Source organism: Urocitellus parryii, chromosome 14 (genome assembly GCF_045843805.1).
Source record: "Urocitellus parryii isolate mUroPar1 chromosome 14, mUroPar1.hap1, whole genome shotgun sequence".
NCBI lineage: Eukaryota > Metazoa > Chordata > Mammalia > Rodentia > Sciuridae > Urocitellus > Urocitellus parryii.
The window spans coordinates 60220478-60241963 of NC_135544.1; positions in this window are offsets into that span (position 1 = coordinate 60220478).

The following is a 21486-nucleotide window of genomic DNA, read 5'->3' on the forward strand; positions in this document are numbered from 1 at the left end:
GTTGGAGTCACAGTCCAGGTAACTCCCAGATGGAATTAAGCTTCTTCTCATTTAAGAAGCCCTTCACTTTCCCCCTGTCTTTAGGGGCTGAGCAGCTCTCCTGTGTGGTGCTGCATGATGTCCCATTGCCAGGAACTCCAAGGGAGTCTGTCCCTTCACCTGTTGAGTGGATGAACAGCTTTCAGAGCTCAAGGGAAATCTACCCTAAACTCCTTGTACAAAAGTTTGTGTGGCATGTTTTAAGCTCAGCTGGGTGAATTCCCAGGAGTGTGCACTGTGGATTGTGCGAGACTGTGTTTATATGGCTAAAAGCTACCAAACCGTCTTCTAAAGGGACTGCATCAGCAAGGAGAGCTCCCGTGGCTCCACGTCCTCAGAGCACTCCATGTTGTCGTCCCTCCTCCTGCTCCTCCTCTTCTCCTCTTTCTCTTCTTCCTCCTCCTCTTCCCCCATCCTTCTCCCTCTCCCTCCTCCTCCTGCTCCTCTTTTTCTCATTGTATCAGTAGCAGAGCTGGAGGTGGCCTTCTACATCTCTACCCCCTCCAAGTGGCCATGCAGGAGGAGGACCTGGCACACCTGGACCTGCAGGTGGACAGGAAGCCGTGCCACTCTGTGGCTGTGTGCCACTCTGTGGCTGTGTGCCACTCAGCAGACCTGGAGGCTGAGAGCAAGGGTGGCCAGCCAGGGCCCGGACGCCGGGTCTGCTGGGAGCTGCTGGCTGTGCTGAGACACAGGGCTGAGCAAGCTCCCTGTGCCCTGTGCCCGTGGCTGCTCACGTGCTCTGGGCTCATGTTACAGGCACCATTCAACAGAGGCCTCACTCTGGCTAAGACAGGATGTGCTTAATAAAACCAAGTAAATGCACATTCTGAAACACAACCAAGGCCACTAGCCATGCAGCTATGAGATTGGGGACAAAATTAAATCCGTGGGGATGGGTTAAAGTCGAAGGCACCAGATGGACTCCCGCCTAATACCACCTGCCATGTGCTTGTGTGGATCTACCTGTGTTTACGCATGTCCACACGAAAGTCCTGGCAGAAATAGGACCCATAGCACTGACCTAATATTGGCTCTAGTCACATTCGTCACTAAAATTTGCATTCATTTACATTAAAAAATTAATTATTTCCTAATAAACAGTTAAATGATGCCATAAATCACTTCACTGAAACAAATCAGTGAAATTAACATTTACATCATTATAAGGCTTATAATCTCAGTAGTGTACACAGCAAAATGTGCTGCATGGGGCTTTTTTTTTTTTTGGTGGAAATCCTTAAATTCATCAAATTCACATTGAGGAAAATGCACAGCAATACCAAAGCCAGAAACACTGGATTGTCGTGGATCATATGCTTTATACACCAGGCAGTCGAAAGCACATTAAGTGTGACCACCACACACTTAGGATGGAAGCCTGGGGCACTGACCAAGCAGGGGCGACCCTGGGACCCCAGGCGCTGTCCCTCAGGGCCCCTTGAGTGCCTAGGGTGCAGTGCTGTGCAGGGCAGTGTGCAGCTTCTTACAAAGGTTGACACACCCGTGGCATCCGATCCAGCATAAGCACACACTGGCATCTCCACGGACTGGAAAAGGCCTGTCCACGCAGGAACCTGCATGTGCCACTGAGGACAGCTTCAGTCATGCTCTCCAAACTTGTGAGCCACCTGATGTTGCTCAACAGGCAAGCGGGCAAGAGACTGTGTGCCCAGACAAGGGGATACTATTCCACACAGAGAACATGCACCATCACGCCATGACAAGCCTCGGAGGAGCCTGAGAAGCTCAGCACCCAGTGAAAGAAGGAGGCCCAGAGGCCACGCACTGTCTGCTCCCCACCCTGACCCCGTGCCAAGACCAGTGCTCACCAGGGAAGGGGCAGGTGAGCTCACGGCATTCCAGGGCCCTGAGACCACAGCCACCCCTCTGCACACCCGAGGAAGTGGATCCAGGCCCCGTGGCCCGCACGGAACCCTATGGAGGCTCGGGTCACTTACATAAAGAGATGTAGCCCTCACATACAGTCTGCACAGCTTCTTCATAGACTTCAGATCATCTCTAGATTATTTATAATAATCAAAGCAATAAAAATGGTCTTTAAAGAGTTCTTAGGCTGTAAGAACAAGTCTATGTCTATTCAACATAGGCACAATTTTTAAAAATATTTTCCACCTGCCATGGATGGAATCTCTGATCATGGAAACGGGATGTGGAGAGCTGACCAACTGAGATGTGGATACTGGGAGACCATGGGGCTGCCGTGACGCACCTGCCCACACCCGTAGGACACACGGGAAAAGAGTAAGCCCTGGAGGAAACTGCAGATTCAGGGTGAGGGTGGTGTGGGTTCATCCTGTAACAGGCACTTTGGGTGGTGATGCTCAAAACAAAAGAGGCTGGGTCTGGACAGACAGGAGGAAACCCAGCAGAGCCGACCCCACACCCAGAGTCAGCAGTAGTTAGAGCCGGCAGATGGGGCTTCCCCTAACTCAGATTCCTGGTCCCATCAAATGACAGCCATGGAGTGAGAACATCCTGGAGCTCTGGGGACAGAGTATTGCCGACTGCAGAAGCACTGGCTGGTAGAACGGCGGTTGGAGTCACCTTCACAGAAGGCACACGAGAGAGAAATCCGATCTCAGCCCCAGAGCAGAAGCCAAATGCACCTGGAAATCTGAGTCTACAAAGGACACTTCATAACCACAACCTGACACTGAGCCACTTCAACGTGGAGACCAAGCTCCCTAGGCCACCAGGGATCAGAGGACAAGGTGAGGATATATGCTTCATGGCAGGAGACCGTTCGGGCGGGTTGCTACTGTGCTCATCACGTGATCATTTAAATCAAAAGCCAACAAACGAAAACCAAATAGAGGAAAGGGCCACACAGCAGATCTGGGCACACACACTCCTCCCACAGATCCTGTGAGAGCAACCTCCCTGGCACCGCGCTGAGCTCAGGGCCAAGTCCGTGTGCCTCTGGGCACCCTCGTGCACAGACAGGCAGTGAGTGTGAAGGTGAGCACAGCCAGGCAGGAAGGCAGCCTTCCAAGGGCTCACACTCAGAAACTGAGGGGAAGAACAGCCGCTGAACCCAGCAGACCAAGTTCTGAGCGCGGCGTGGATCCACAGGGGATCAAGGATGACGGCTAAGTGCGCGCTGTTAGCTGGGACTAAATTCCCAACACGTCCAAAGATCCCCGCGCCTTGGTTGCATATCCCTATGTCCTGGGAAGTACCCAAAGGCTTATCCCAGGGAAGTGTTCCTTTGTTTTTATAATCCTAAAACAGAAATTTGGTAAATTAAAACTGTATAAATTCTGCATTCCTAAAAAGGACGAATTTATATACTAACAAGAACATCCTGACCAATGCAGCAACATGGATGCCTGTGCTTTTGGCTTTGTGCCCTGACATTTCACAAAGTGAGAAAGACTATCAAACCAAGGAAGGAGGCCCAGCGTCAGGGTTGTGTTGTGAGGGAGCAGAAGTGGCATTGTGCTGTGCAGATTTGTAATACAGTCTTCTTGAATTGCATATTTTTCAAATGCAGTTTTCTTTGATTCTCTGGTTTTATAACCATACTGATGGTGGATTTTTGTCAGTCATGTTTCATCAATCATAATTCAACTTGAGCTAAAAATGAATCGGCTGGTCTCCTGTGTGGTGGCAAATACTCACACGAAGAATGAAGATTAAAGGGGCCGCCACAGTGGCCCAGGTAACTGGAAGAAGCAAAAACGTCTTCTTTCTAGAAAAACTTAACCTCCATCCAAGCCTCAAGGTGTTCTCACAGATGAAACTTGGAGAAAAAGAGCTCCCAGCCACAGCTCACAACGTGCAGGTAAACCAGAGGTCACGGAGAATCAGCAGGGTGCTGAGCACTGGCACATGCACAAACCTCCACACCCATGCATGCACACACATGCACACACATCCACACATGAGCACACACATGCACACTCACAGGCACATCTGCACATATCATGCATGCATGCACACATGTATGTACACACTCATATGTAGGCACACATTCACACATATACACATGCTCACACACAGACATACACACCATCACGTGCATACTCACCAGAACTAGACATACCAAAGAAACAGGGCTGAAAAAGATCTTTAAAGACCAAACTTGTTTTAAGAAATGATCAACTAGTGTTTAGAGGTAAAACTTTGAGAAGACATTAAATGAATAAATGCAACAAAGACTGGAAAATTTTAAAGACAAATTTTGTACTATTTAAAGACATCACTAAACTGGAAGGCTAGGCTAAAAGTAATTGTCTAAAGGCTTTTCAAGACAAAATCCTAAAAATGATTAAATAAAGGTTGAAAACATGAAAGATTAAAAAAAGTCTAAAATGATGAGAAGACAGCAGAATGAATGGAAACTAGGAAATGTTTTAAAACATAGTCTCTGGTGAATTTTGTAATTTATGAACAGATCAATTTTAAATTCAATGGACCCAAAGAATCCCAAACATATTAAGTAAAATAATTCTTCAGCTACCTTGTGTAGTAAAACTCCTGAACATAAAAAAAGGCACATAATAAATGCAGACCCACACAGAAAACAGTCAATCTGATCCAGTGCAATTAAAACAGTACCTGGTTTCTCTACAGCAGCAACACAAACCAGGCTGCAGGGGACTGGTGAGCAGTTCCAGCCTGGGATTTCTTCCTCAAGCAGAACATTCAGGAATGAAGGTGAAATACAGGCATCTTTCCAAAAATTAAGAATGGCAGAGTTAACTATCCAAAGTAATTATTCAAAAATTTCTAATAGATATACATTAGGAAAAAGTAAAAATAGTTAAAAAGGAAAGTCACAAAATCTAGGTAAAGGTTTTGGAAAATCGTTTAATAATATGCTAGAGTGTAATTTCTGAGAGGAAAATGTCCAATGCACCTAGGAATGGTAAAAGTGGAGGTCTCTAACATTCTTACAGTATTACAATAAAGGGAAGGTAAAGAGCAACCAAATGTGTCTAGTGTTGGGACCGCACACCTGCTCCATGGGGAGACATGGTCAGTCAGATGACCACCAAATTAAAAGAGAAAGAATGAAAACCAACAAATAGGTTATGACGACAAACATCAAGTAAAAACACCAAAGTCAACTCAATGGTGGCAAGAAGGAAACCAAACCAATAAAAAAGTTTGGTTTTTTATAGCAAATGAGAGTCATTAGCAAGTTGGAAATGTATACCAATGTGTCAATGTTCATAGTAGCTATTAGAAGGTCTATATGCACCAATCAAAAGACAAAGATTGTTGGGATAAACTTAAAAACTAAAATAACTGAGCTGGTCATAAGTTCTGGGTCACAATATATGGATATAAAACTATAAGAAAATTCATAGATAAAAAGACATACCAGTTATCTCTGCAGTGATATCGACACCTTCAAAACAGACTTCCGGGGACAGGCTTTATTGATATAAGCAGTGTTACAACACTAAAATAGAGTTTTAGATTACCGAGAATGATACAGCATGCAACGTATATGTGCATTTAATAATTGAAATTTTCATATTTATATGAAGTTATTTTAAAATAAACCCACTGAAGTTACATCAGTTAAAAATAACTGTGAGCGAGGCACAGCATACCTGTATGACGTGGGGACCAGCTGACCAGGTTGGCACAGATGGAACACAGTGCCACTGAACAGAGGGCTCACTATGTCCCAGCGCATCGGAACCACGTGAGGAGGACAGAGTCCACACCCAGCCCTATAACAAACAACTAGGGAAAAGATGGTGTTCCCCAGCAAGAACACAGTGGAACTAGAAATGGTTTCAAAGATGTTCTTAGAAAAATCCTACCTTTAGAAATTAAAATGTATACACGTAAACACTCACTGCTGAATATTAACATCGCTTACATATGCAGTAGAAATCACTCACAACGTCAAACATCAACAAGAAAATCATAAATAAAACGAGAAAATGTTTTCAACTGAATAATAAGTGTGATACATATCATGTTAAAGTAATTCTCAGAAAACATTTTCTAAGTCTTAATTATTACAGTAGGATGGGGAAATGCTATCATGACATGAGGATCTGCCTTATTATTTAAAGGGAAAATGCACAATAAAAACAAAGAAATTATGAGAAATGCAATCATGAAGATATGTTAAGAATTAAAAAATAGAGAATGACAATAGAGAAGACCCATAAAGCCATCTCTTTAAGAGGGTCTCTATGTAAATGCATCCTTAAACCTAAGGGAAAGGACACCGATACAGGAATAAAGTAGAAAGCAGATACAAATGCAAAGTTCTGCTGAAATAAATGTACACACCATGTGATGTGCTAAGATGGACCGAAGAGGAAATGGAACATATAAATTGCTTTAAGAACTTTAAAGGAATGAGAACAGAAGTTAAAGACTTTTCCAGAAAGAAAATATGAGCCCAAAGGTTTTATATGTTAATATTACCACATCTTCAAGGATAAAATCATACAAGTGCTAATAAATTTTAACAGATAATAAAAGGAGAAAATGGAATTCTGGTCATTTAATGAGTCCAACAAAATCTGGATGTCAAATTAAATAGAGTGATACATAAAAGTAGAGATGATTGATTATTTTCATTTGTGAACATAAGTTCAAAAATCTTAACCAATAGTAGATAAAAGTAATATATTCATAGATCATGAATAAATTGGGTTTATTTCAGAAATAAAAGTTAATATTTAAATTCAATGGATTAAATACAGTAATTTTAAATGAGAAAAATCATATCTACCTTAAAAATCATTAAGTTATTGGGTAACATTTAATACCCTTTTTGAAAAGAAAAGAAAACAAGGCTCTTAGAAAATGAGCAATGGTGTCAACACATTCCACCATCATTTCTACCCCCATGCCCCTGCCCTTCCCCTCCCACCCCCTGCCCCACTATGAATCAGTCTCCTTATATCAGAGAAAACATTTGGCATCTGGTGTTTGGGGATTGTCTAACTTCACTTAGCATTATCTTCTCTAACTCCATTCATTTACCTGCAAATGCCATGATTTTATTTTCTTTTATTGCTGAGTAATATTCTATTGTGTATATATGCCACATATTTTTTATCCATTCATTTACTGAAGGGCATCTAGGTTGGTTCCATGGTTTAGCTGTTGTGAATGGTGCTGCTATATTTGTGCTCTATATGTGTAATATGAATTATAATGCATTCCACTGTCATATATAAATAAAAATAAAATTAATAATTTTTAAAAAAATTTTTTAAAGAGAGAGAGAGAGAGAGAAAGAGAGAGAGAGAGAATTTTATTATTTATTTTTTAGTTTTCGGCAGACACACATCTTTATTCGTATGTGGTGCTGAGGATCGAACCCAGGCCGCACACACCAGGTGAGCATGCTACCGCTTGAGCCACATCCCCAGCCCCAATAAAAAAATTTTAAAAACAAAATTTTGATGGAAATGAATCCATATATAGAAGAATATATTTACACAAATTTCAAAAACACACAGAATTAATATATGGTGATAGAAATCAGAATAGCAATTGCCTTCGAGGACATTAGGGTCGTGACTGGGAAAAGACCCAGGGAGAGGTTTCTGGGGTGCAGGCAATAGTCTATTTCTTTATGTATTCATTCCATAAATGTATTTACTTTGCATAATCATCAAGTTTTATGTGTTATTTGATATCATTTATACACTTTTTAAATAAAAGTTTATTTACATAAAATATTTTTTTAAAAAAAGAAAATGCACAATGGCATGGGACTTCTTTATCCAATGAAGTCCATAAAGAAATGTACTAGTCACCTGATCACAGGTGGACCGTGGTTCAGAAACGAGAGGAGGACACCCAGTGTGGCCGTTTCCACTTCACATGGCACGGAATCTCTTGCCATGTGGCAGGAGCAAGAATAAAACATGGCACTGATACAAGCACACCAATGTTCCTAGCAGCTTGACTCACAGCAGGCAAGCTATGGAACCAGCCCAAGGCGCATCAGCAGGTGCATGGATAAAGGAAATGTGACACATAGATAGAGACATATGCATGAGGGAGCTTGACTCAGCCTCAAAGAAGAACAAAACTATGTCGTGTGTTTGGGGCTGAAGAACATCATGCTAAGTGAAATAACAGTCTCAGGACGCCAAAGGTCCCATGTTTTCTCTCACACGCTGAAGCGAGAGAGAGAGCGAGAGACAGGGAGAGAACGGAATTAATAAACGGGGGGACTCACATAAATAGAAGGGACCAATGGGGTAGAGGAAGAGCGTGAGGAGGGGAAGGGCTGGGGAACCCAGTCTCTCAAACGATGCCAAGTTCATGTGTGCACACGGCACCACGAATCCCACTGACAACACAACGGCAATGCTCCAGTTAAACTGGTATGATCAGCAGGCCAGAGCTACTGCCTGGGGGGCGTGGGAGGGGAGGGAAGGCCCTGGGAGGGTGGATCCCATGTGCACAGTGAGATAGTGACACCATGGTGCCCACTCTGTGTGCGATCGTAATGCATCCACAAAACAACACTAAAAAACATGCCACCATAAGAAAGAAAGGTATTGTTTGAAAAAAATTGTAAAAAAATCTGCACAGAAGTTACAAAATAATTTCCATTTCCAATTAATAAGGGAAATAGAAAATATCTTGGATAAAAAATCAGTTTCTTTTCTACATATAAGACATCATCAGCTAGAAAATGTAATTTAGAAAATGAGGCATTTGCAATAATCTTTTCAAAGCTTTGGGTAATATTTCTACTTTTGGCTGAGAGCTCAAACAGGAAACTAGGGAAAGAGAGTCCTCCATCAGGATTCCTGGTTCTGGTCACACTGTTTGTGGATTCCAAGAGAGGCACCCAGAAACAGCCTCGGCGGAGCCTCACAGAGCTGGGGAGCAGACCTGGAGCTCCTGGCCAGAGAGGAAGGAGCACAGTCACACCCCTGCTGTGTCGAGAGGAGACAGAGAAGGAGGAGCCCCTGACTAGGTAAGCCAGAGAGAGGCTGGTCCAGATCTGCTCCTCTTAACCCCAGACGGACCCCGGACTGCAGCCATCTCCTCTACCCCCGAGCTGGACACATGGGACCAGTCCGCTCTGGAGCCAGAGACAGAACAACTGAGCACTAAGCTTTCTCTCTGTTCTCTTCCTACAATTACCAGAACACAAGCAAAATACCCAGGCCTATGAGGCCCCAAGGACAACATGATTTAGAAAAAAGTCAGAAAAAAACAGCAGTGACATTCAGATTTATTTCTAACGCATTAAGAGCTTGAGAGTCATTACTCCCAGTCTTACCAGAAAAAGTGGAACAAATTGAAAATCAATGACATTTCTGAGCCACATGAAGGAATTGAGATTGAAGGGCAAATTGCCACCTGGAATCTGGGGTGACAGGAGAAGGCAGGAATCCCGGCCAAGATGGATGCTCGGGAGCAGCAGCTACGCAGCGGTGGCTGTGGGAACACTTAGTGGTGACTTTGATGAATTGCTGGAGGCTGAGGTGGACAGGGCAGTGTGAGAAGTTAGTGGAGCTTCGATCCCAGGAAGTCGGCACACACGCCAGCCTACCTCCATGGGCACAGCCAGGCTCTCACAGTGGAGAGCGAGCCCAATGAAACACCAACAGACAACCAAACCCTCCCTCTGCTGAGCTGCTCAGAGCCTGGCCTGAGCAGGGGAGTGGAACCCCCACTTCTAGCCTCCACGGGGAGGAGGGGCATAACCAGGCCCAGGCCCAGTGGGGAGGAGACTAAGTCAGGATTCAGAACTCAGTGTGTCCCCTCCCCACCCAACCTCCACATTCCAGGGGTACATCTCAGTAACGGCGATGTACACTCCATGCCCTATGAGGTCTTTGTAAGGACCCCAAGACAAGAAGGGCCACAGGTACAAGCACAGCAGAGGAAATGAGCACCCAGAGACACCACGGCAGCAGAGGGTGCACTCTGCAAACTGGCAGTGAGACAGAGCGCCTCAGGTCAAGGTCCCACCCCAGCCCCTCTCCTCGACACACCGTGTGTGGCTTCCAACAGCACCAGTGAGCACTCTATTGGAGAAGGCACACAGCATGCATGGACAGATGGGTGACGGAAGCAGAGCAATGGAGACTCTAAGCAAGACTAGAAATAAAAAGCACCTTGAGTTGAATGAAGAGCACCATCGATGGTGTTATGATTTGGACATGAGTGTCCCCAAAGCTTGTGTCAATACAGAAAGTGAAATGACTGGGTCAGGAGAGTCACGACCTGATGGGTGGATGGATCAATTTGATGGATCAATATGAATGGGTTACTGGGTGCCCATGGCAGGCAGGTGGGGTGTGGCTGGAGGAGGTGGGTCCCTGGGGGTGTCTGTGGGGATTATCTCTTGTCCCCAGGCTCCTCCTGTGCTCTCTGCTTCCTGGCGACCATGAACTGCCAGCTGCTTCCTCCACGCCCTTGGGTCATGATGCTGCACCTAACTCTGGCCCAGGGTGGTGCAGTCGGCCACCTCCGATGGAACCTCTGAAACCATGAGCCACAGTAAACCTTCCCTCCTTGCGGTTGCCCTTGTTGGGTACTTTGGTCGCAGCAGCTGAGAGCCCATGGACACAGATGGCCCCTCTGTAGTCTAGATGTGGTCAGGACACGCCTGCACTGTGAAGGTGTGTCATTTGGACCTTTCTAAACAAAAAGCAAAGAGAAAGGAATGACATTTAGAGCAGAAAACCCAGGATCCGTGGGGCAATGGCACAGGTTTGTCACTATGTGAGAAGAGCATCGTCTCTGGGAGAGACACTGCGAAGGGAATCGGAGACAAGCTGCACACTGAGGGGAGATATTGGCAGCCATTTTGCCAACACTAGGCTTCTATTCAAAATATACAAAGAGGCTTAAACACTTACCAATGAGGAAGCAATCAGCCCAATTAAAAAGAAAATGGCAAAGAGTCACGTCACATGAGACCCGTGAGTCTCACCAAAGAAGACGCAGATGGAAAATAGCCTACAGATGGGTGATTTCCATCTTGTATATCAGGGGATTGCAAATGAAATTAGCAATAAGACCTGAGCACACACCTGGCAAAATGGCTGAAATCCAAGTCGACGCCTTCAGCCATCATCCTGCTGCCAGGGTTTGGCGCAGCAGGGACGCCAGTTTGCCACTGCGGGGCACAGCCACTTCAGAAGACAGTGTGCTGGATTCTTACAAAAGTAAACACACTCCCATGCGGTGACCTCGTAGTTCTGCTCCCTCGTGTCCACCTGAATGAGGTGACCACATCTGTCCCCACACACGGGGGCTCGTGGATGTCATACACGCATCATCTGTGATGGCCAACTGTCAGGGTCCTCCAGGAGGTGAGTGGACAGGCCAGCTGTGGGACGCACAGGAACGGGGTGTGAGTCCATGGTAGACCAGGGACGCCATCGACCCGTGAGACCCAGCTGAAAGAAACCCCGGGCGTGTGGTGTGTGTCTGGTGTGAGGAGTCGGTCTGAAGGGCACACTGTGGTTCCAAGACACAGCGTCCTGGAAGGTAGCACCCAGGGAGGGGGAGGGGTCAGTTCCTGCCAGAGACTGGGAGAGAGTCTGGCAGCACAAAGTACAGTGGCCACAGCGGGGACCTTGACTTAGGCAATAGGTTCTTACATATGACACGAAAAGCAGGAGAGATAGGAAGAGATAGGTGACGGGACTTCCTCAGAATCAGAACTTCCTGGCCTAGGGGGACCCAGTGGAAGGAAAGTGACAAGAAGGTGATAATGGAATCAAGAAGACGAGAAGAGACCCAGAGGGTGCAAGAAAATATTCATAGATCGTCTGAGAAATTTCTTATATTCAGAATATTTCAAAAACTCTTAAAACTCAACAGCAAAACAAACAGCAAGCGACCAATTAAACCTTGAGCCAAGAAGCTGGCTAGGTGGCTCTGAGTGGCCAGGAAGCCCGTCCCGCGTGCAGCGTTTCAGTGTCCAAGGACACGCCATTAGACCAGCGCTGAGATCCGCCCCAGGCCGGCAGCAAGGCTAGAATCGAAGGGCAGGCTCCAGAGTGGGCAGGGACGTGGGGAAGCCGGAGCTCACATTGCCAGGGAGGTGGGCAGCACCGTCCCAGGCCAGACGGCGCCCAGTTTCTCAGACCTCTGACACCGACTTCTACCTGCCCCGCAGTGGTGCTCCTTTGCACGTGGGCCAAAGACGGAAAACACACCTACCCACAGAATGAGAGCGTGAGAGCTCACAGAAACACTGTTCACAATACGCCCAAGTGGAAGGAACCCCTATGTCCAAGAGCACCGTGTAGATGAACCTAGCATTTGGAATTTGTCCAGCGGAATGTTACTAAGCCATGAAAAGGGGAAGTTGACCTCACTATTACTGCGTGGCCCACGCTCACGATTGGCCAAGGGGAGGAAGTCAGAGGCAGAAGGTCCAGTTTCAGATGACTCCATTTATGTGAAGTGTTCGCAGCAGGCAAATCCATAAGCACAAACACAGCCTGGGGGCTCCGGGGCTGGGGAGGGGGGGGTGTGGGAGCTCCTAACACAGTGAAGGATGTGCTGTGGATAAGAGAGAGGTGACTGCACAGACTTAGGAATATTAAAAACAAAACTGAACCACAGACTTTCAGATGGTTAAATGGTTAATTTTGTCTAACTAAGTGTATAAAGATTAAGAGATCATCAAATTAGAAAATGTCCCCCAAATACCTTCTATGTGCTATGAAAATGTCATGCCATTATGATAACATAAAATTGATCAATGAGAAGCATTGCCACAATGTAGGGGAACGTTCATAATGATCCACGATTCTCTTCCCGGGGACCTTAATTGCATTACACTCTAGTGCATTTAATAATATAGCTGCAAAATCACGGAACACACCACATTACTGATAACAAAGGAGAAATAAAAAATCCGTATTTCAGTAAGATGTTACCAAGGGGTGCTTGTGAGGAAAAAAAAAAGGTCAAACTCATTAAAGATTTAGAAATGCAGAAGATTTTGATAGCATGGTTAAACCCTAGCTAATTAATGTCCTTGATGGAATGCTTTATACCCCAAGTAGGAATGACTTTACGCACCCCCAGGAATTCCACACACACTCAGTGGCAAGCCCAGCAGGCCGCAGAGGACCAAAAGGAGGCAGAGGAGCTCTCTGAATGCAGCAGGGTGACCCCTGGGTCTGAGCATCCCTGGGTCCACAAAGAGTTTAAAACGGGTCTTAGACTATATGACAGTGAAAATACGCCTTGTTGTGATGTTGAAGTGCAGAACATACTGATGTTTAGAAGAAATGATGGTATATGTTTAAAATAAGGTTAGGAAAAAATGAGCTCATGTTCATCTCTAAGTCAGGAAAAACAGCAACTGCAAAGAAAGCTAAAGACAAGAATCCTAAGGAAAAATGAGAAATCAGTGTCATGAAAAAAAATGAAAGAATTATTAGAAATAACCCTGGAAAAATTCTCTTAAAAAAGAGAAGCCAAATGAACAGATAAAAGTCATCAGGAAGGTAAAGTATAGCATCAGTGCAAATTCTGCAGACCTTAAGACTCACCAAATTTGCCTGAATGGCTTCCTGCCACTAAGTTGAAGAATGTGGATGAAATTTTAAAATTAGGCATCAACAGCAAATCCAACTGACGAAGGCTGGCAAGGTCCTCATAGTGCTGAAGAAGCAAAGTCCACGATTAAAGTCTCACTCTCCTCCAACACACACGCACACACACACACACACACACACATAGACAGACACACAGACACACACATAGACACACACACAGACACACACACACTAACACACAGACACACACACACACAGACACACACACACACAGACACACATAGACACACTAACACACAGACACACACACACACACACACACACACATAGACAGACACACAGACACATACACACAAAGACACACAGACACACACATAGACACACACAGAGACACACACACACATAGACACAGACACACACACAGACACACATAGACACACTAACACACAGACACACACACAGACACACATACAGACACACACACATATAAACTCACACACAGACACACACACACAGACACACAAACACACAGACACACTAACACACAGACACACACACACTAACACACAGAGACACAGACACACACACAGAGACACAGACACACACACACATAGACACACACAGATACACATAGACAGACACACAGACACACACACACAGACTTAATTCTTCCACCTTGTGTGGCTTCATCCATGAGAAAGGACAGACCAAAATGAGATGCTCAGTGGGAGGTGCAAGTGTCCACCTCTGTGAGAAACCACACAGACCTAGCAGAAAGGCTAAAACGAGGTGCAGTTTCAAACCATGAATATCATGGCGGGCGCCTGCAGAGGAGGCCTGCTCCCCTCATGCAGCCAGGAAGCGGAGACAGCTGTCCCCTTGAAGGGCTTGCACTCAGTGACCTCACTATCTTACACTAAGTCCCCTTCCTAATAGTGCCACCACCTCCCAGGAGGGCCAGACTGGTCACCAAGCCTGGACACAGGGGCTTCTGGGGTCACTGTGCAGCCACAGCACCTGCAGTCCAGGGCACCCCTGGAGGAACAGGTCCTGTGATGCTCTAAATGGGAGCAGAGGACAAAGTTGTGCACACATCGGGAAAGGCTTCATTAGGATCTCAGGTTCTGGTGACAGGAGAGCAGTCAACTTAGAGGAGACAGACGTACAGAGAGCAACGAAAACAGACCAGCAAAACCATCTTCAGAGGCACCAACGAATGCGTGTGCACACACACTGAAGACCTCGAATACACGGTTGATTTTATTTTCCAGAAAGAGCAAAGAGACAGATGAATGGAAAATAATCCGACAGTCAGTCAGCTCGAGGCCCAAGATCTGAAAAGGTCAAGACGGCTGATAACAGAAACGAGAGGCTCCTGGTGTGAGGACCCCCAGGACCAGCTCAGTGTGAAAACAGACTCCTCCAAAGTGCAGCCGCACCACACCCCAGAAGTCTGCAAAGGGTGACATCGGAGCCCACCAGGCAGAGGGGGCAGGTGGCACGTAAACTGTCCGACCTCCAGGTGGCACCAGAGTCCCAACAGCACAGAGAGATGCGAGGGTGGGACGATGCCTTGCTGCTTAAAGAAATGTCATTCTCAGCTGGGATCTAACCCGTGCCATGGATCAAGGTGTGGCGATAACACGGTGACGGCTGTGGGCAGCCAGAGCCTCTGAGTGGCTCTGATGCTCACCTCTGGGGATGCAGGAGGCACAGACCCCCCAGGGGCACATACTAAGAGGTAGGGTGGGGTGAGCCGAGGAGGCTGGGTCTCCAGCAGTGTGAGGGGAGAGGCAGCCTCAGGATGAGGTGCAGAGGTCAGGGGAGCCCAGGACACAGGCCAAGGGAGACCAACCTGGAGCCCGGGGGACACTAGGGAGGAGGAGCTGAGCAAAAGGCTGTGGGTGGGTAGAGTTCCAGGGGGATGCACAGCCTCTGGGCGGGAGGAGAAGGTGGAGCCCAGACCTCAGAGGGCTCTGATGGCAGACCTAGAGGGCTCGGCAGAGAACGTGGGGGTCTGCAGTGGGGCTCACTGGGGGAGCGTCTGCGTTAACAGCAATGAGGGCTTGGCGTCAGTCCAGGGAAAGTCACCCTCAGAGAGCAAGGGAAGAGGAGAGTGGAAAGACGGCAGGGGACAGGAGAGCAAGGTAAAAGGCCCTTCCATAGTAAAAGGAGGACTGAGGTCGCCACCGAGGGAAACCAGTGGGTGACAGTCCCAGCTCCACGGAAAAGTATGAAAAGGTCACTTTGAACAATTGAATGTCCTGTCCGTGGGAGGAAGTCCAGGGGGCCAGTACCTTATAGAAGACTATGACCAAACTATGAGCAAGGGTAACGCTGCTGCAAATAAACACCGTGTAATAAAACAGGAGGGAAGGCGTAGTGGACGTGAAGGGTCCATGTGTCCTCAGACTCAAGTTCACTCCACCCAGGGGAGAGCGGCACAGATACTGACAGAGCAGACAGTGAAGCCCTGAAGCCTGCTGCATTCTAGGGTGTGGTCAGGGCGGGGAAGGTGGACAGTGAGACTCTTCAATTGACAGGCCAGAGAGACTGAACCCTAGAGGTCTGAATCCCAGATTACAACTCGATTTACAATTCTGAGGTCTGATTCTGGGGGCAACATAGAGCAGTATATGGAATGTGCTTCTTTATTTGGTATCAATCAGCAAAATCACATGATAATCACAGTTTGCTTCTACTAAATGAGAGAGCCATTTGGACACCTTTAATGTCATCAATTAGAGTTTTTGCCTAATTACATTGCACAGCTAATTAGAGCACAATGAAATCAAAAAGGTCAGCTGGTGAATGGCGGAGACTGTCCACCTGAAGAGCAAGACGGCGTCCTGAGGCCTGGCGTCTGGCAGTGTGGTTTGACTGCTGAGCTAGAAGCCTGTCTCAGGCCTAGAAATTCCCATTTATTTCTAATTAGGTACTGATGCTGCAGCTCTGCCAGGAAAGGAGCAGAGAGGGTTTGTTCACACACCGAGGGCCCTCAATCACCAGCTGATGCATTTGGGGACCTGAAGCAGCCCGTGACGTGTCCCAAATGGTCCACACATGCCATCTATTATTGGAAAACCAAAGGGTTTATTGTGTAGGTTTGCACAGACCGGCTTCCTGTTCCGGAGTTCCACAGAACAACAGCTTGTCTTCCCTCTAGCACCTCATACTCTTCACTGGATCCAGTGAGAATTGTCATTCTTTTAAAACATGTTTATGAGAATCGGATTCTGGGAAAGAAAGCAGAACAACGGCCTCATCACAGCCTGGAGCGCCTTTCTGACCACCACCCCGGGGTGCACCAGTCTGGCTGCTGCAGGACACAGAAGGTCCTGCTCCTGTGCAGCTCAGCACCTGGGGTTTAGCTTTCTTTCCTTTTGTTCATTGTTGGGAGATTTAGGGTCCAAGGGACAGCTGTCCATTCTTGCAACTGATTAAGGACAGTACTAGTTATCCGTAAAGTGTCTTCAAACTGCAAAAATATTGGACGGATTTTAATGTGTGCTCTTAGTGGGTAACGTAGCATTCACCATGTCCAAAGGGCGTGGACCGGGTGGCATCGGTTCTCACTTACTCCCTAGTGTGCTGGTTTATGTTTTCACTTTGACGAGCGGAGGTTGAGCAATGGGGTGTCTTACCATAGACGACGTGTGACGTGGTGACTGGCGTGCTCTCTTCTGACTCCGCTTCCGAGCAGCGCATACAGGGAGGTCTCCTCTCAGACCTGAGGCTGGCGGAGACCCCCTCAGCCAGCGCCCAGCGCGGCCCTGTTCACCTGGCCCTCCAGGACCTGTCTGTGTGTTCCTGTGCGGTTCCTGACCGGCCAGGCTTCGCAGCAATGTCAGGCTTCTTTTCTTGTTTGATTTGTCCAGCTTTTTACTGAGGTGTGAGTGACAAATAAAAACCGTATCTATTCTAGGTGTTGGCGTGTTGTGTTGACCACATTAGAAAGTGGTGGCCAGACGACACCCTTCACCCCACAGTCACCCGTGTGAGTGAAGAGAAGACCCGGGTCCTCTGCTGAGTCCCCTAGGTCTTGCCACCTCCCTTCGCGGTGTGTGCTCCAGGCCCCTCAGCAGGTCAGCCAGGGCAGCTGTGACCTCTGGTGCTGTTCAGTGCCGTCTCTGGGCAGAACCACTCCTCCGGCTGTCCTCGGTGCAGGGTGGTGGTCACTTGCAGGGTTTGTTGTGAACCCAGCCAGTGTGGCAGACGCACTTTAAATAAGACATTGCACACTTGCAAAAGAGCGCTCAGTTATAGTACGCTGAGTCCCGGGCCTAAGAGACTTTCCCGTGGGTGTCACGCCATTTACCAGTGACTCGGGCACTCACCGGGCCTTTCAGGAGTCGTCCTGGTCTTGCTCACAGAGGAGGCCTCTGCTTCAGAACCAGAGCCCAGGAGTGAGATCTGGCCTGGCCTGGGGGGACGTGCCCCGAGTCCCACATAGTGAGGGAGGCAGGCATCCGTGGGGACAGCGGGCTGTGCAGGTGGCCAGTGCCCAGCTTCCCACCAGTCTCCTCAGAGTGGCAGCTTTCCTTGGGCACCTGCGTGGGACAGCCAGCTGGTGTGCCAGCAGCCGAGGTCATTCCACATCCCAAGTCCACAGGCCCCGAGAGGAGCTCACCCTCTTCAGCCTCAGACTCCCTGCGGCACAGGGACCTCCTGTGGGGGGTCTGAAGAGGCAGCAGGGTGCCCTTGACGACTGGAGCGTCCACAGAGTCCCCGCATCATTGCTCCAGAAGCCCTCCTGGACTTTGAGCACTGACCTGCAGCTATCACTGCTGGGCAAGGGGGTCACTCCGCACAGTGACACCTTTCAACATTAGGGAGAAGAGCACTGGGCCCAAACCTGACCTCTAGGCTGGTGACAACGGCAGGGAGTTTGTCCCACCAGGATTTCTCTTTATGGTGACTTCCCAATCACAAGATCCCATGCCACTTAACGGGAGGGGAGTTCTGGGGTTCCACACTGCATTCTGCTGTTCCCTCGGGGGTCCCGGGTCAGGGTTCACAGGGACGCAGCCAACAGCACCTGTGGGTGGGCAGATACCAGCAGGAGGTTTAGTGTAAGAAGTGCTCACAGGGGTACGTTGGTTGATCTTGCCTCAGCATCTGGACAGCCAGGAGGCCAGAGCTGAGCTCCCAAGTCCTGGACTCCAACCCCAGCATCACGGCAAATAGATGAACAATAAATAGGAGCTGGGGAGGTGTCAGCCTCAGGGCGAAGGGGAGAGACTGAGAGGGCCCTGGGGTCTTTGCCCCCTGCCCGTCCAAGCACGGCAATACCACCAATCCAACAACCAGAGAGGTCTGTGCCACTCCTCGGAGTGGGGCCCAATTCCCAACAGTCCTGAGGGCCTGCGCAGGGGAGCCCGGGAGAGCCTCACGTTTTCTCTGCGGCTCCAACGTGCGTGTCCTCAGAGTGGACACCGGCTTCACCTATCTATGGTGTCTCAAAACCCAGCTCAGGACTCTGAACAGAGTGAGCGTTAGCAGTGCTTCTGGCAGCCAAGGAGAGCACTCTGTGGCCATGTTGCGGAGTGTCCTGGAGCATCACTATTGCCATCCAGGGGTCAAGTGAGTGAGCAGTGAGCCTCAGCTGAGGCTCGGGACTAAAACTGTGAGCATCACACGCAAGAGCTCCTCTCACGGGGCTTCCAGTCCGACAGTAAGCCAGGAGGTAGGTTCAGCAACATTGCCCACTGTCATGGTGGCTCCAAAGCAGAACCACAGCCGGCCGAGCGACGGACAGCCACTGAAGGTTTTGTGCTCTGTTTGGTTCTGTTGTGTGCCTTGCTGGGGTCAAACCCGGGGCCCTGGGTGTGCTGGGCCTGGCTCCCCCCCGGGCTCCAGCACTGGCTCCATTTTGAAGGATTTTAGGTGAATGACAAGCTCTGCTTAGAATCGCCACACAGTTTCCATGGCTCCAGTGTGGGGAAGCTGAGGAAAGGAACAGAAGGCGTCCAGGAGATGACAGCACCACCATGACAGTGGCTGAGCTGGGGATCCCGGGGCCGGTACCATGACAGCCGAGTGGGGAGACATGGGCCACGCAGGCGGGGGCGGGGGGAGGCTGTGGGGCAGGTGACATGGAGGAGAGCAGGACAGCCGGCACAGGAGGGGGCCCAGCAGGACACGCTGTGACCCCGTTCAGGCACCTGCACCCTTCCCTCCCTGGGTGCTGAGGTGTGGACGTGACAGCCCCTGTGACACTACAATGCTGAAACCAGTCACCTAAGGGAGGGGACAGGAAGGTGGGACCCGTGGAGTGAGCAGACCAGGAGGCTGTGCCCTGGTGACTGGGGTCCACATCCTTACGAAGTGGCTTCACAGGGTGCCAACCCTTCCACCACTGGTCACGGGTGGACACGGCACTCCCCCTCCCTAGGGAGCAGGTACGTGCACCATCTTGGGAGCAGAGAGCAGCTTCTTCAGGCCCAGAGCCTTGACCCTGCGGGGCTTCCCAGGCTCCAACATGGAGGGGAATTGAGTTCCTTTGTTTATAAATGCCCAGACTGGGCTTCTGTGACTCTGTGGTCAGACGTGCTGAGAAGACAGACAGGGCCCAGACTGGGGTTCTGTGACTCTGTGGTCAGACGTGCTGAGAAGACAGACAGACAGGGCCCAGACTGGGGTTCTGTGACTCTGTGGTCAGACGTGCTGAGAAGACAGACAGACAGGGCCCAGACTGGGGTTCTGTGACTCTGTGGTCAGACGTGCTGAGAAGACAGACAGGGCTCAGACTGGGGTTCTGTGACTCTGTGGTCAGACGTGCTGAGAAGACAGACAGGGCTCAGACTGGGGTTCTGTGACTCTGTGGTCAGACGTGCTGAGAAGACAGACAGACAGGGCCCAGACTGGGGTTCTGTGACTCTGTGGTCAGACGTGCTGAGAAGACAGACAGGGCCCAGACTGGGGTTCTGTGACTCTGTGGTCAGACGTGCTGAGAAGACAGACAGACAGGGCTCAGACTGGGGTTCTGTGACTCTGTGGTCAGACGTGCTGAGAAGACAGACAGACAGGGCCCAGACTGGGGTTCTGTGACTCTGTGGTCAGACGTGCTGAGAAGACAGACAGGGCCCAGACTGGGGTTCTGTGACTCTGTGGTCAGACGTGCTGAGAAGACAGACAGACAGGGCTCAGACTGGGGTTCTGTGACTCTGTGGTCAGACGTGCTGAGAAGACAGACAGACAGGGCCCAGACTGGGGTTCTGTGACTCTGTGGTCAGACGTGCTGAGAAGACAGACAGACAGGGCTCAGACTGGGGTTCTGTGACTCTGTGGTCAGACGTGCTGAGAAGACAGACAGGGCTCAGACTGGGGTTCTGTGACTCTGTGGTCAGACGTGCTGAGAAGACAGACAGACAGGGCCCAGACTGGGGTTCTGTGACTCTGTGTTCAGACGTGCTGAGAAGACAGACAGACAGGGCTCAGACTGGGGTTCTGTGACTCTGTGGTCAGACGTGCTGAGAAGACAGACAGACAGGGCTCAGACTGGGGTTCTGTGACTCTGTGTTCAGACGTGCTGAGAAGACAGACAGACAGGGCCCAGACTGGGGTTCTGTGACTCTGTGGTCAGACGTGCTGAGAAGACAGACAGACAGGGCTCAGACTGGGGTTCTGTGACTCTGTGGTCAGACGTGCTGAGAAGACAGACAGACAGGGCCCAGACTGGGGTTCTGTGACTCTGTGGTCAGACGTGCTGAGAAGACAGACAGACAGGGCTCAGACTGGGGTTCTGTGACTCTGTGGTCAGACGTGCTGAGAAGACAGACAGGGCTCAGACTGGGGTTCTGTGACTCTGTGGTCAGACGTGCTGAGAAGACAGACAGACAGGGCTCAGACTGGGGTTCTGTGACTCTGTGGTCAGACGTGCTGAGAAGACAGACAGACAGGGCCCAGACTGGGGTTCTGTGACTCTGTGGTCAGACGT